At 40.7% G+C, this 4,363-nt stretch overlaps 1 pseudogene; it reads left to right on the forward strand.

Moving 5' to 3' along the window:
• Nucleotides 1-681: 681 nt before the first annotated feature.
• LOC116546843 lies at nucleotides 682-4,119 on the forward strand (annotated as a pseudogene).
• Nucleotides 4,120-4,363: the final 244 nt, after the last annotated feature.

Raw genomic sequence — 4,363 nt, forward strand, 5'->3', positions numbered from 1 at the left:
TTTGCTCATTTGAATGTAATCTTCCTGTTTTTCCTCTGTTTTTTGTCTTTACTATTTTTGTCTTTGTTTTTTTTTTATTTTCTGCAGTTTTACTCTTCTGTCTTCAGCTATGGACTTCCCTTTTTTTATCTTGTTCAATTGGCTGGCCGTCTAGATTCTGTTGATTTTTTAGTTTCATTTTGTCTGGAAAACTCTCAAATATTATCTATACGAATTAATACTTAGAACTAATAAATGATAACAGCATTTATTACCTTTATTTTCTTTCTTTTCTACTTTTGAGCCCCTAACTAAAACTAAGATAGACTGTCTCACTCTATTTGTTATATAAGTGATAACAGTGTGTAATATAGAGTGAGCCTAAATGAACTAAAAGTGTTCCAACATCCATATGTTGTCCAGGATGAGGATAAGAGCGTCAATTATTACTATGTTTAATAAATTAAGGATTAAGGTTGCAATTTTTAAAGTAATCACAGAAGAATAGAAGCAACTTAAATGCAATAAAAAATATAGAAGGAAAAACGTGAAGCAAAGCATATAAAAAAGTAAAAAATATAATGTTATCATAGTTAAAAGGGGGGCGGGAGCAACACGCTCGGAGCCGCTGCGCGCCAAAGCGAAAAGCCGGGAGGCCAGCAGCTCTGCAATTAATGCACGTATTTTTTTTTCCAGGTGCTGTTAAAAATGCACGTATTTTAAGCTCCCAAACCTGCGGACGCTATGCACAGGAAGCACCTCCAGGAGATTCCAGACGTGAGTAGCAACGTTGCCGTTGCCGCTAGCTTCACGTGGGGGTGGGATTCCCGCAGGACTTCTGAACTGCACTCGGCATGGGGGTCTGCACCCTGGAGAAAGAGGAGCCCGACAGTGAGAACATCCCCCAGGAACTGCTCTCAAACCTGGGCCTCCCGCACAGCCCCCCAAGGAAACCGCTGAAGAGCAAAGGGAGGGACAAAGACTTCGTGATTATCCGCAGGCCTAAGCTAAATCGAGAGAACTTTCCAGAAGTTTCATGGGACTCCCTTCCGGATGAGCTGCTTTTGGGGGTCTTCTCCTGTCTGTGCCTCCCTGAGCTGCTCAAGGTCTGTGGTGTTTGTAAGAGGTGGTATCGCCTAGCGTTTGACGAGTCTCTGTGGCAAACCTGAGACCTCACAGGTAAAAATCTGCACCTGGATGTGACTGGTCGGTTGCTGTCTCAAGGGGCGATTGCCTTCCGCTGCCCAGGACGGTTTACGGACCAGCCATTGGCTGAACATTTCAGCCCTTTTCGTGTGCAGCACATGGACCCGGCGATCTCAGTTACTGAAGTGTCCACCCTCGGGGCATTCTGTCTCAGTGTTCCAAGTTGCAGAATCTAAGCCCGGAAGGCCTGCGGCTGTCGGATCCCATTGCCAATCGTCTCGCACAAAACTCAAATTTAGTGCGACTTAACTTTGTGGGTGTTCTGGATTCTCTGAATTTGCCCTGCAGATTTTGCTAAGTGGCTGTTCCAGACGGGATGAGCTGAACCTCTCCTGGTGTTTTGATTTCACTGAGAAGCACGTGCAGGTGGCTGCTGCGCGTGTGTCAGAGACCATCACCCAGCTGAATCTTAGCGGCCACGGAAAGAATCTCCAGAAATCAGATCTCTCAGCCGGGCGCGGTGGCTCAAGCCTGTAATCCCAGCACTTTGGGAGGCCGAGGCGGGTGGATCACGAGGTCAAGAGATCGAGACCATCCTGGTCAACACGGTGAAACCCCGTCTCTACTAAAAATACAAAAAATTAGCTGGGCATGGTGGCGCGTGCCTGTAATCCCAGCTACTCAGGAGGCTGAGGCAGGAGGATTGCCTGAACCCAGGATGTGGAGGTTGCGGTGAGCCGAGATCGCGCCATTGCACTCCAGCCTGGGTAACAAGAGCGAAACTCCGTCCCTAAAAAAAAAAAAAGAAAAAAAAAAAAAAGAAATCAGATCTCTCTACTGTAGTTAGAAGATGCCCCAACCTTGTCCACCTAGGCTTAAATAACTGCTTTCCGGAATTTTTCCACCTCAACGACCTCCAACACCTATCTCTCGGTCAGTGCTATGATACCTGAAACTTTACTTGAACTTGGAGAAATTCACACACTACAAACACTACAGGTTTTTGGAATTGCGCCAGACGGTACCCTTCAACTGTTAAAGGAAGCGCTTCCCCATCTGCAGATGCAGGATGGTGTCTCTTCTTTAGAACAGGGAAAGTAGACAGGAAGCCCAACTGATAGAGTACTTAGCTATTTTTATTCTTGGTTTTCCCTTTGCCTCCATTCTGCAAGTATATGAGGGAACAATTTGAGAGGGAAAACTATGAAGTCTTGCTTTTTCAAATGATTCTAAATGCTTCTATCACTACTTTGCTCTTAAGAGCCAAAGTTGTAGGCCTTTTGAAATTTTGGGAGAGTGAGCCTATAATTTCAGGATGCCTTAAAGAGCAAAATGTGAGCCACCTTTTCCAAGTGCCTTTCTTATTAAGTCTATTCAGAATCAAGCTTAAAACTTACCACCAGCAAACAATCTTCATAGCCTCCTACGTAACTTTTATCTATTTAATTTTATAATATTAAGACAGCTTAGAAGAACAATAAGCTATTTTTTTTTTTTTTGAGACAGAGTTTCGCTCTTGTTACCCAGGCTGGAGTGCAATGGCACCATCTCGGCTCACCGCAACCTCCGCCTCCTGGGTTCAGGCAATTCTCCTGCCTCAGCCTCCTGAGTCGCTGGGATTACAGGCACGCGCCACCATGCCCAGCTAATTTTTTGTATTTTTAGTAGAGACGGGGTTTCACCATGTTGACCAGGATGGTCTCGATCTCTTGACCTCGTGATCCACACGCCTCAGCCTCCCACAGTGCTGGGATTACAGGCTTGAGCCACCGCGCCCGGCCTACAATAAGCTATTTGTATTATGAGCCGAACGAAAAGAGAATCATAGGATAGTAGCATATAAGGCCATCTCTTCTGGTAATAGGAAAGAAAAAATGTGTTTTAATTTTGCCTTTAGATTTGAAATTAGGTTAATAGAAATTAGTCGCCACATGTAATTCACATTAAAACTTACAAAAGACCAAACATTACCAAAACCAGAGGTCTAGAATTGGTGTAGGATTTGAAGGCCCAGGAGACAGCTTTCTAAACAGGTTAATTTGAAGTATCTTGTAATGTCCATTAAGTTACTGTGTTTCCAGAATTCTAAATTAGATGAGTAATATAATTGTTGTTTTCTAACTTGATAATCAAATTATGTATACATGGGTCCTTTAGATTTTAAAATGACTTGCTCTGTTTTAGAAAGGTGCTATTAATCTAATCTCTAGAACATTTGGATGGAAGAATTCTGAAGTTGCCTGCTGTTTTCCTTTGGTGCTGAGGTTCTTAAGGTTACTTTTATATTATTCTGGAATCAAGTATTTTAAATTGTCTTTTTTTTTTAATGATCTCTCACCAACAATTGTTTGAAATGATCTATTTATAAGGGTATTGGACCTAAAGTTCCCTAAGAGGAGCTCCACTCCCTTCAATCAGAAATATACAATAGAAGCAGGTATATGTTTCATGCAGTTTCAGTAGTAGGCACTTATACCTACATAAGAGTTAAAATCCAGATGTGGGACCTTTTGATACCATCAGTGATTTTTTTTTAACTGGTACACAGAAATGAAAAGATTAAATTCTACTTCTTAAAAATCATGAAAAACTAGTTTAAATTGTTGACTTCTTCATATGTTCAAAATGTAATGCCAAGAAAAGCCAAAGCCCATCATTTGCATTAACTGTTATTTTAATCAAAAATTGTTAACGTTAGAAACGTAGTGTGAAGTGCCTTTATCTGCTTAGACCGAAGGAAGATTTTAAAGTTGGGTTCCACAGGAAATGATTATGCTTACATTTCTTAGTAAACAGGGCTACATACTACTTGAAATTATTGTTTACAGATTAGTGACAAGAGCTGGGGTTAGGATTCAGTTGGACTCTGACATCCGGATGCCCTCACACATACAGAACTTCCAAACTCAAGTCCAGCCACAAGCTATTTTGCCAACATGTCAGAGTAATCTGTATTTTTGTGATTTCTACTTCTGTAGACTTGTTTTAAAATAATAAAACACATTTTTATAAAAACAAAAAAAATAGTTAAAAATTACTATTCCAAAACAGACAAGAAAAGAAATTGAAAGAGAACAAATATAAAAAAATATGGTAGATTTAAAATAAATATATATCAGCCATTACATTAAATGTAAGTAGAACAAATTATCCAGTAAAAAAAAAAAACCCAAAATTTTGCTAGACTGGATTTTAAAATTAACTATACGCTGTATTTAGGAGTTGTATCTAAAGTAAA

The sequence above is a fragment of the Sapajus apella genome, unplaced genomic scaffold, assembly GCF_009761245.1.
Source record: "Sapajus apella isolate SASKATOON/1434 unplaced genomic scaffold, GSC_monkey_1.0 scaffold1513, whole genome shotgun sequence".
Classification (NCBI taxonomy): Eukaryota; Metazoa; Chordata; class Mammalia; order Primates; family Cebidae; genus Sapajus; species Sapajus apella.